At 47.3% G+C, this 12,073-nt stretch overlaps 1 long non-coding RNA gene across 1 annotated transcript in view; it reads left to right on the top strand.

Annotated features, from left to right (window-relative positions):
* Nucleotides 1-2,596: 2,596 nt before the first annotated feature.
* Nucleotides 2,597-12,073, top strand: part of LOC132534934 (uncharacterized) — a 171,053-nt gene continuing 161,576 nt past the window's right edge. The window contains exon 1 of the long non-coding RNA XR_009546694.1: nucleotides 2,597-2,777. This is a non-coding gene — a long non-coding RNA (uncharacterized LOC132534934). The remainder of the gene's footprint in view (nucleotides 2,778-12,073) is intronic.

Below are 12,073 nucleotides of genomic sequence, written 5' to 3'. Positions count from 1 at the left end.
TCTGAGTGTTCTTGGCACCTGGGGTTGTATTCAGTAGATGTTCTTCTCTCTTCCCCAGCTGTAAAACACTGTCTCCCCTCCCCTGCCCAACCCTAAACCTTGGCAAACTCTCGGGAGTCTTCTCTGGTTCTCCTTGGACTTGGGGAAAAAAATAAGAGGTCACATCACTGAAAGGGAATTGAACCTGGAAAACACCAGAGGAAGTCAGGCGCTGTTTCCCTTCTCAAGGAGAAGGGAGGACCCTGGGGAGTAGTAATAAATGTTGTGTGACTTAGAGAGGATGTGAAGGCAGGACCATAGGAAAAATATGTAAAAAACGTAGATATAGATACAGATAGAGGGGCCAGGCAGTGGCGCACCTGGTTGAGCACACACATTACAGGGCACAAAGACCCGGTTCAAGCCCCTGGTCCCCACCCGCAGGGAGAAAGCTTCAAAAGTGGTGAGGCAGGGTTGCAGGTGCCTCTCTGTCTCTCTCATTTTTTTTTCTTTTGCCTCCAGGTTATTGTTAAGCACCATGAATCCACTGCTCCTGGCAGCCTCTTTTTTTCCCTTTTTTTTGATAGGACATAGAGAAATTGAAAGAGGAGGGGGGGGATACAGAGGGAGAGAGAAATCTAGACACCTTCAGACCTCTTTCACCACTTGTGAAGTGACCCCCCCCATGCAGGTGGGTACTTAAACGGGTCCTTGTGTGTAGAATTACGTGTACTTAACCGGGTGCATGACCACCCAGACCTTTCCCCTTCTCTATCGCCCCATTCCCTCTTTACTTCTGGCTGTCTCTATCCAACAAAGATAATAAGAAAAAAATAAAAGAGATGTAGATAGATATAGATATAAAATCAACCCCTATCTGTGATCTTGAATGAGCCGCTAGAGTTTCCAAGGGAAGGGGATGTCTGCACACAACTCTGGTGGTAGGAATGGTGTGGAATTATACCCCTGTGATCTCATAGTCTGGAACGTCGATATTAAGTCACTGATAAAAGAGAGAGAGAAAAAATGAAAAGCAGGGGCTCAGTCTCTATCCTGCCAGATGATTCTTCTAGAATCTGATCTAGAATCAGAAGGCACAGGATTGAACTCAGTCTCCTTAACTCTCTCTCTATATATATAATATAAAAATTGAACCTGGGTTCAAAGACGCCTGTGTGCACGCCCTCCCTGTTCATTTCTCTGCATAAACATCTGAGAAGGAATGAGAATGGGAAATGTCATCCTAACGGCGGCACTGGCAATGGAGGGACTCCGGCTAGAAACATTTCAGCTCCATTACTGGCTCTAATTAGCTAAGGAGAGGATCAAGAGGGGGATAGATAGTGATAGATAGCACCCCGCCCCCCTTATTAGCACATTGTGCCAAGCACACCACCAAACCAGCGCCCACCAGGGCAGCTCCACCCCCTTGGCCCAGAGCAGCCTGGCCGCTGGGCTCATGAAGGAGGTGACAGTGACAGGTGTCGAGGGCATCTTGACAGGATCCCCTGTCTTACTCAGCATCTGCCCTAATGAAGTGGAAGGGGGCGGCACCTCGTGTGGCAAATGCATCTGACAGGGATGCTGATTTGGTTCGCAGAGTGAACCCGGTGGGTTGAGAAAACGTGGTGAGGAAATTGCAGGGGACCAAATAAATTCATTAAATAAATAAAACACTACAGCCGCAAGGTTTGGGGAAGATGCAAATAGAGCGCTCTGAGAGCAATAAGCCGTTAGGTACATAAATAGTCAGCGGGATTCCCAAACAAGAACCAGGGGCATGTGAGATAATAGGGAGAGAAAAGCCATGTTTGCCTTTTCTCCTGAGGAGGGGGGTGGGGGTGGGGGTGGGGGTGGGGGTGGGGGTGGGGTAGGGGTGTCCTTGGTTCTCTCCTCTGGGCTTCTCTGGAGCTCAATGAAAGGACTCTTCCTGCTAGCCTGCTCTCACCAGTTCTCCTGTCAACCTTCTCTATCACTTGAGGACAAGAGACATCTTGTTAGGGTCAAAACCTTCCCTCATCTGGCCCTGTTCCTCTGTCTTCAGCCAGAGCATTCTCCATCAGGGTCTCTGGCTGCCTTTGGGATGGGCGTTCACCTCTCTGTGATAAGCACATTGTTTCATTTTAGCTCCTGGACCTTCTGTTTCTGCTCTGTTTCACTGTGAACCTGCAGAGATTGTTCCCATAAGAAAGAAAGAAAGAAAAAAATGTCAAGGCTGGAAAAAGGACCAGAAAGCTGGATTTGGGAAGACAGTAGCTCCCCAATAGGGGAAAGGTGTATAAATATTGTTGACTGTAAACCCCATCGATTTGATCAGATCTGGGGAACTCCGTATCCCATCCCGACCCTGATAGCTTTCCTTTTCTTTGGGATCTGTACTCCCAGCCTGCCTATCTCTTTCCCGAGTGGGGTGAGTTGTACCCTTCTTATCCCATGGTTTTGTCAGTGTTTCCTTTCTATACATAAATAATAATAAACAAATGTCGAGATGAACTTTTTGTTCTCTTCTGGTGCAGAGCATTTCGCCACTGCAACACGGTTTTCTTTTGCTTTTCACGGTCCTTTTGCTGCTCAACCTTGTCGTTCTATTTCTGCCCAGATGTGAGAGCGCTCATCCTCAGGCCGCTGGCTGGCTCAGAGGTCTAAGCAGAGCAGAGATGACTTCATTCGTGCTGGGGAGTTAACACAGCTGGCAGAGCGCAGGGCAGACACGCCTGAGGTCCCGGTTCAAGGTCTGGCTCTCCGTGGGCCAGAGTGACGCTCTCCTCTTTCAGCTCCAGCGATCCCTTCTTGAAAAGGTATAGACATAGCAGTTTCTTTTCATCTTTTGGGTATCCATGTGGTGGTGTTCAGGTGAGAATCTCATGCTCCCCGAGGCATGGCACTAAGCAGATGTGGAATTCTTTTTCAGAAATCTTCATTGCTTTTTTGGTGGGGGGCTGCAGGTGATTTGATTCTACAACTGGAATTAGCTTTTTGTTTGTTTGTGTATTTTACTTACATTAGCAAAAGGGGGAGAGCGTACGGGGATGGGGGGCACAGTGGCAGAGTGCAGGGCTAGCCATCGTAATGTCCCAAGTTCAGTCTCTAGCACCGCCTGAGGGATGCTCTGATACCCTTTCTTTCATGAATGACATATTCTAAAAACAATAATGTCACAGGCAAGTAAGGACACACTCAGCTGCATTTTTCCAACTTTCTTGCCCTGGAGCATTTGCAGAGTGATTTTTCTAGGTTCTGAGACGGGAGTTGGCAGCTTTTTCTGTAAAGGGTTTATTATTTTTTTTTCAATACATTCTTTCCTTTATCAGGGGGATGATTGGTTTATAGTCGACAGTAAAATATAGTAGTTTGTACATGTGTAACATTTCTCAGTTTTCTATATAACACTCTAACCCACCACCTAGGTCCTCCTGTTCCATTATGTTCCAGGACCTGAAAGCCCCTTCCTCTACCCCAGAATCATTGACTTCAGTGCAATACACCAAAACCAGTCCAGGTTCTGCTTTGCGTTTCCCCTTCTGTTCTTATTTCTCAACTTCTATGAGAGAGATCATCCCATATTCATCTTTCTATTTCTAGCTGATCTCACTTCACAGAATTCCTGCAAGCTCCATCCAAGATGAAGTGAAGAAGGTGAAGTCATCATTCTTAACAGCTGAGTAGTATTCCATTGTGTATCTAGACCACAACTTGCTCAGCCACTCATCTGTTGTTGGACACCTGGGTTGTTTCCAGGTTTTGGCTATTACGAATTGTGCTGCTATGAACACAGGTGTACACAGATCTTTTTAGATGGGTGTGTTGGGTTCCTTAGGATCTATCCCCAGGAGAGGAATTGTAGGATCATAGGGTAGGTCCACTTCTAGCCTTCTGAGAGTTCTCCAGACTGTTCTCCACAGGGGCTGGACCAGTTGACATTCCCACCAGCAGAGCAGGAGGGTTCTAAAGAGTTGATTTTAAGATGGTTTAGGTCCATGGGTCAACCCCACCCACCCACCCCCATGTTCAGTGGCAGACACTGACTGCCTGGGGAAGTGGGCCGCATAGGTCCAGCAAGCGCATAAAGCAACAGCTGTATGAGCCCAGGTCACTCTGGGAAGGCCAGGACTCAGCTGGCAGCCAGTGCGCTCTCTCTCTCTCTCTCTTTTTCTCTCTCTGGTCATCCAGCGAAGAACTGGGCCCAGCAGAAGAACTCAACACATAAAAAGTTTGTTTGTTTGTTTGTTTGTTTTCTCAAAAATCTATATTTAAAAAATATCATCTGAACTGAAGGGGAATTTCACATGAGAGAGAGGAGAAGGGAGAGAGGGAGGGAGAGAGAGAGGGAGAGGGAGAGAGAGAGAAAGAGAGGGAGAGAGAGAGGGAGAGGGAGAGAGAGAGAAAGAGAGGGAGAGAGAGGGAGAGCACGAGTGAGCATAATACTCCCGGCCACTGGAACATGCAGCCTCAGGGATTGAACCAGGGGCCTTGGGCATAAAAGTTGTAGCTGAGCTGTTCCTCTGGTCTGGAAAGTTTCTTTTGATTTGATGTCTGTTTGTTTATTTATTTATTTTGGGGCATGTGTGTTTATGATAATATTAGAGGGATATCAACCCAAACTTCAGCAGACAGGGAGCCACCACATCTCAGTTCAGACAGTCAGCTTGAAGCCCGTGTGTCGCCCTTGACCTGAAGGAGGCCACTCCAGAGAGCCTGAGAATATCTGGCACAAAGCCACACCTCTGGGGAGCCAGGCTCACCACGGACACTCACGGTGGCCGAAGTGATTGTGCAGGCAGAGAGGAGGAGAGTGACAGGACGGCCCATCAGATGGGCCTTGTGACTTCTGAGATACAGTCTCTGGGGTTTCTCTTCCTCTCTTTCTTCCTTGCTTTCCCTCTTCCTTCCTTCTTTCTTTTTATTTCACTTTTGTTTTTATATTTTTATCTGTTTATTATTAGATAGAGACAGAGATATTGAAGGGGGGAGAGAGAGAGACAGAGGGAGAGAGAGAGAGAGAGAGAGAGAGAGAGAGACACCTACAGCACTGCTTCACTCCTTGTGAAGCTTGCTCCCTACAGGTGGGAAGCTGGGACTTGAACCCAGGTTCTTGTATACTGCAGTGTGTGCCCTTAATCAGGTGCACCACCACTTGGCCCTTCTCCTTTCTCTTTTCTTTTCTTTTCTTTTCTTTTTTCTTTTCTTTTCTTTTCTTTTCTTTTCTTTTCTTTTTTATTTCTCTCTTTCCTTCCCTCCCTTTCCCCTCTTCCTTCCTCCTTCCTTCCCTTCCTTCCTTTCCTTCCTTCCATCTTTCTTTTTCTCCTTCCTTCCTCCCTCCCTTCCTCCCTTCCTTCCTTCCTTCCTTCCTTCCTTCCTTCTTTTTCCACCAGGCTTATCATTGGTATGCAGTGCCAGAAATATGAATCTTATGCTCCTGGTGGCTATTTTTTCCCTTTAAAAATGTTTTTGATAGGACAGAGAGAGACTGAGAGGGGAGGGGGAGAGAGATATAGGTACAGACATGCTTCATGACTTCTGAAGCATCCTCCTGCAGGTGGGGAGCAGGGGCTTGAACCTGCACCCTTGTACATTGTCATATGTGCAATTAGCTGGCTGCACCAGCACCCAGCCCCCTGGAATTCTTCTCGCAAAATCCCATATTGGGCTGGGGAGACACCATGATGGTTCTGCAAGATTTTCATGCTTTGAGTCTCCAAGATGCCCGGTTCAATCCCCAACATCACCGTCAGCCAGAGCTGAATAGTGTTCTGGTCTTTCTCTCTCCTCCCCTGCCTCTCTCTAAGACATAAAACTTAAAAAAAAAAAAAAGAAGCAGAACATGTTGCCCAGGAGAATACTCAGTAACTCTAGGGTCCGCTTCTTTCTGGAGAAATGACAGCAGGCAAGGGGTCCCTCACACAGCCCAGGCTCACTTGCGGAAGTTTTGCAGGGGGAGAGAAAGAGTGAAGGATAAGAGATGGGGGAACGTGCAGGCTGCTGATACCCACATTCCTGGCAGAGGGGCCATTCCACCCTCTGGAGCCTTCACCTGCTGCCTTCCCTGTGCTGCCATCACCTGTCCAAAGTTACTGTGAGTGCTCCTGGCAAAGACTCAGGCAGGAAATGAGATGCCAGTGTTCCCAGAACCAGACAGACCATTAATTTGCTTTATATCCAAGGCATTTCAGGGAAGTAGACTTTTACCTGGAGCCCTCAGCCTGCACTGGAGGGGAAAACACATTACTCTAAGTGAGGCTTCTCAGTGGAACTGAGGCTGAGGGGCAGTGGCTAGCAAGGGGGGAGGGCAGGAGGGAGAAGAGGACTCAGGAGGGGACTACGGGAAGGCAGATGCCCTCAGGGAGGGGCTGGGGCTAGAACTCTGCCCAAAAGAGAACACAGGCGAGATGAAAGTCTCTAAGTCCAGGGTGAAGTGCTGGAGGCAGAAAGAAGCAAGAGGTAGCTTCTTCCAAGTGGGAAATGAAATGATCTCAGAGACCAGTAGGGAAAAACAGGGATCTTGGGAGCACATGTTTATTTTTTGGGGGTTCTTAGAAATAATTTTAATCATCCTTATTTATTTATTGAAGAGAAACAGCCAGAAAGTGAGAGGGAAGGGGGAGATAGAGAGACGTGGGCAGCTCTGTTTCACCACTCGTAAAACTTTTCCCCTTGCAGGTGGAGACCAGGGCCTCCAACCTGGGTCCTTGTACATTGTAACGTGTATCTCAACCAGGTGTTTCGCCCCCACCCGCCCCGGTCTCTATTTTTGTTGGCTTTCAAGTCATTTTATATTTGTGAGTAACCGGGGTTTACGAGATTGTAAGACTACTGGGTATATAGATCCACACCACACCCGCCACCAAAGTTCTGTGCTCCTAGCCTCCACTGGATAACACCAGACTTCTCACACGCTCTTAAAGATGAGCTGCTGGCTTTTTTTTATTGTTGTTGTAGTTATTATTATTGTTGATGTCGTCGTTGTTAGATAGGACAGAGAGAAATAGAGAGAGGAGGGGAAGACAGAGAGGAGGAGAGAAAGACAGACACCTGCAGACCTGCTTCGCCGCCTGTGAAGCGACTCCTCTGCAGGTGGGGAGCCGGGGGCTCGAACCGGGATCCTTAAGCCGGTCCTTGTGCTTTGTGCCACCTGCGCTTAACCCACTGCACTACCGCCCAACTCCCCTTTCTTTTCTTTTCTTTTTTTCTTTTCTTTTCTCTTCTTTTCTTTTCAAATTCATGTCACTACTCTAGATTCCATGTCTGAGTGAAATCATTTGGTAATTGTCTCTCATTTCTTTGATTCTTTTGCTAAGCATAATCACCTCCAGTTTTAGTCATTTTTGTCTCAAAGGACACAGTGTCGTCTTTTATGATTGCAAGTACTATTCCGTGGCGTACATGTCCCATCACTTCTTTAGCCCATCATCTGATGATGCGCATTGAGGCTGCTTCCACTCTGGCTGTTGTGAATAATGCGGCTGTGAACACAGGGGTGTGTGTGTCCCTTCTAATGAGTGTCTGAGTGCCCACTGGATAAATGCTCAAGAGTGGGATTGCTGGGTCACAAGGTCAATCCCTTTTTATGTGTCTAACGACTCTCCCCACAGTTTTCCAAAGGGGCTGCCCCAGTCTGCATTCCCACCAGCAGTGGAGCACAGTTCCCTTTTCTCCACAACCTCGCCAGCACCTGTTTTTTCCTGGTTTGTTGATGGAAGCCATTCTCTCAGGGACGAGAAGGTATCTCAGTGTAATTTTCATGTGCATTTCTGTAATGATAAATGAAGAGGAACATTTCTTCTTGTGTCTGCGGGCCATGTGTATCTCTCCTTTAGAAAATTGTCTATCCAGTCCCTTGGCACACTTTTTATTAGGTTATTATTTTTCCTCCGTTTGATCTGGGCCAGTTCTTCATGGGTGTTTGGTATCAGTGGCTTGTGGGGTGTGTGATGGGAGCAGGTGGTTTTATTTGTTCCATTTCTTTCTTTTAAATTTTTTTTTATTTATAAAAAGGAAACATTGACAAAACCATAGGATAAGAGGGGTACAACTCCACACAATTCCCACCACCAGAACTCTGTATCCCATTCCCCTCCCCTGATAGCTTTCCCTATTCTTTATCGCTCTGGGAGCATGGACCCAGGGTCACTGTGGGATGCAGAAGGTGGAAGGTCTGGCTTCTGTAATTGCTTCCCTGCTGAACATGGGCATTGACAGGTTGATCCATACTCCCAGCCTGACTCTCTCTTTCCCTAGTGGGGCAGGGCTCTGGGGAAGTGGGGCTCCAGGACACATTGGTGGGGTCATCTGCCCAGGGAAGTTTGGTCGGCCTCATGGTAGCATCTGGAACCTGGTGGTTGAAAAGAGAGTTAACATACAAAGCCAAACAAATTGTTGACCAATCGTGGACCTAACAGCTGGAATAGTGCAGATGAAGTGCTGGGGGGGGGGTCCTCCATTTTGTGGATAGCCAGTAGGCATATTTTAGCTATATTTCAAAGGGCCTGTAGCTATACTAGTGTTTTTTTTTTGTCTGTCTGTTTGTCTGTTTTTTTGTTTTGTTTTTTTTGCCTGAGCCTGAAATCTGATATGTAGGTGGATCCAAGTAACTGTCTGGGGAGATGATGTCATGGCTGGGATGTTTCGTTTCTTTCTTCTGTCCCCTCTTGTAGAGTTTACAGACACCAATGACACCACATGCGTCAGAGCAGCATGGTCCGCAGAGGCCAAGCTTCTGCCAGTTGCAGAGAGAAGTGTCCACTAGGCAAGGACACAGGGGTGCTCCCTGCCTCCCCAAGTCAGGAAGCAGGGCGAGACCCTCGTGTGGAGGGACCGCCACCTCACTGACCGTTCTTTGTTACATCGTCAGCTGTGGCTATCATGTACCTTATTGACACAACCGTAATGGACAGATAACGTGCTACATTGATCTGATTTACAGCCACCCCCGTTTCGGAGAACTGCAGTTATGGATAATGAGTGTTCACTATTTGTCAAAGATGTTTTCGTGCATTCTGTAAATAACAACCTGAATAAATCTATGGGCTAGATGATTGTCAGCTCAGCTTTTCAGATAAAATGTTCAGTCTTAGAGCAATGAAGTCACTTGTCCTTAAAAAATAAAAAAGAAAGAGAGAAAGAAAGAAAGAAAAAAGGAAAGAAAAAGAAAATAAGCCAGGTGGTGGTGCACCTGGTTAAGCTCACATATTACTGTGTGCAAGGACCTGGGTTCAAGCTCCCTATCCCCTCCTGCAATCAGTGGGGGGGGGGGTCATGAGCGGTGGAGCAGTTCTGCAAGTGTCTTTCTGTTTCTCTCTGTCTCTTTACTTTCTTGTCCTCTCAATTTCGCTTTGTCCTATTTAAAGAAAGAAAGAGAGAAAGAACAGAACAGAAAAGAGAAAAATGCCCCCTGAAAGTGAGCAGTGGATGTTTTGAAAGAAAGTCTATGTTGAGAGGATCTTGAAAAGAAAGCCCCCACCTTCTTCCCCATAAAGAAAGTTGGCTCACACTCCTGAAGGGGGGAGAAATATTAGGGGACGATGACTCGAGGGCTCTGTAACCCAGTTCCATCAGGGCCCAGAGAGAAGAGGGAAAAGGAAGAATATTCAGAAGTAGTAACAGATGTAGGTGTGACTTAGAAAGGAAGAGAAGGCAGGACCATAGGGAAAATGGGCAAATATATAAAAATATAGGGAGATAGTTTCAGAAATAATAGTCAGTCTATCTTAGTGACCTTGGAAGAACTACAGCAGTTTTTCTATTTTTATGTTATTCTAATTATTGGTTAGAGTCAGAGACATTGAGATGGCAGGGGGAGATAGAGTGGGAGAGTGAAAGAGAGACACCTGCAGCCCTGTTCCACCACTCGTGGGACAGGGGATTTGAACCTGAGTCCTTGCTCACTGAAATGTGCGTGCTTAACCAGGTGAGCCACCTCCTGGCCCCCCCACTGCAGTTTCCAACGAAGGGGACCTGGACACAGAACTTTGGTGGTGGGAAAGGTGTGGAATTATACCCATTATCTTATGGTTTAGTAAATCAATATTAGATCACTAATGCAAAAGAAAAAAGAAATAAAATTAAAAAGGAGAGGACACACAGGACAGGCAAAAAGCTTCCCTGTGATGGCTGCCTTGACCCCCCACTCACTCTCCTCTCCACACTGGAGGGAAGTAGAGCCTCTCAGCTTGTTGGTGTGTTGCCTTGGCAACAGCTTCCACGTGACCCACTGCCATGACTCATCCTGGCAGGAGTCTCCAAGCTTAATTAATTATTAACAGGCTTTTACCAGGGCCGGTCTCCAGAGGTGGAACATCTTGTTTCCAAGATGGGGACAGCAGAGAGAAACAGAGGGAGAAGATAGGATACAATTACGAAGAAGAATTCATCAGACACTCTGTAAAGTACCCACCGAAGAGTCTCAGGACTGCCTGCCCTGGGATTTGAGACCACTCAGGTGTCTGGAGGAGGAGGCAAAGTGTGCAGAGGGCCTCAGACCCTCCCTTCTCCATGGACACTGGCCCTTCCATGCTATTCCTCTCATGGCTCCAGGAATTGTGGATGCTTCAGACAAAGTCTGGAATTCTTTTGTTTTTTTTTTAAAAAATCTTGTATTATCTTTATGTATTGGATAGAGATAGCCTGAAATCGAGAGGGAAGGGGGATTTAGAGCAGGGAAGGAGAAGGGGGCTGGGCTGTGCTGCACTTGGTGAAGCTTACATAGTACTAAGCCCAAAGGCCTACACCAGGAGCAGTGGATATGTCGTGCCAGCACCAAGCCCCAGTAATAACCCTAGAGGCAGAGAGAGAGAGATAGATAGAGAGAGAGAGAGAGAGAGAGAGGGACCTGCAACACTGCTTCACCATTTGCAGAGATTTTCTCGTGCGGGTGGAGACTGAGAGGCTGAACTCTGGTGCTCGCACTTTGTGACACGAGCTGTCAAACTGGTGCTTCACCACCTGCCTAGGTTCTAGAGTTCTCAGTACAGTCCACAGAAATATATGCCTTAATATATATGCACACATCCTCTGCTCTTAGATTTTGCACATCTCCGGAGGCTCAGTATGAAAAAAAAAACTAGTATAGCCACAGGCCCCTTTGGAATATAACTAAAATATGCCGACCAGCTATCTGCAAAATAGAGGACCCCCCCCCCAACTCTTCATCTGCACTATTCCAGCCTCCATGATTGACCAACAATTTGTTTGGTTTTATATCTTAGCTCTCTTGTCAACCACCAGATTCCAGATGCCAGCATGATGCCAACCAGACGTCCCTGGACAGACAACCCCACCAATGTGTCTTGGAGCTCTGATTCCCCAGAGCCCTTCCCCACTAGGGAAAGAGAGAGACAGGCTGGGAGTATGGATCAAACTGTCAATGCCCATGTTCATCAGGGAAGCAATTACAGAAGCCAGACCTTCCACCTTCTGCATCCCACAGTGACCCTGGGTCCATGCTCCCAGAGGGATAAAGAATAGGAAAGCTGTCAGGGGAGGGGGTGGGATAAGAGGGGTACAGTATCATCCACCAGAGTTCCCACCACCAGAGTTCCGTGTCCTCTCTCCTCCATTGAAAACTTCCCTATTCTTTGTCCCTCTGGGATCATGGACCAAAGATCTTTATGGGGAGCAGAAGGTGGGAGTTCTGGCTTCTGTCATTGCTTCTCTACTGAACATGGGTGTTGGCAGAATGATCCACACCCCCAGCCTGTTTCTCTCTTTCCCTAGTGGGGCAGGACTCTGGGGAGGTGAGGTTCCAGGACACATGGGTGAGGTCTCCTGCCCAGGGAAGTCAGGATGACATTATGGTAGCAACTGCGACTTGGTGGCACTGCTCTGTCTTTTTAAAGCAGCCTGTTACCAATTTATAGAGGAGTTATAATATTACACCTGGTTCCTCTTTGTCCTTTCCTCTATAGTTTCTTTCCTACTGACCTGGAAGTCACTTGGAATTTCCAGGTTTAAAATGTTTTTTTTTTTTTGGGGGGGGGAGTCAGTCAAGTGTTGGCCTGAAGCCACCTACTTGACTCTGCCTTGCTACCCTTCTCCTCCTCTTCCTCTTCCTCCTCCTCCCCCTCCTCCTCCCCCTTCTTTTTCTCTCCTTTTCCTCCTC

The sequence above is a fragment of the Erinaceus europaeus genome, chromosome 20 (assembly GCF_950295315.1).
Source record: "Erinaceus europaeus chromosome 20, mEriEur2.1, whole genome shotgun sequence".
Lineage (NCBI taxonomy): Eukaryota > Metazoa > Chordata > Mammalia > Eulipotyphla > Erinaceidae > Erinaceus > Erinaceus europaeus.
Note: the sequence above shows the minus strand (reverse complement) of the source record. Positions and strands in the feature narration are given on the sequence as shown.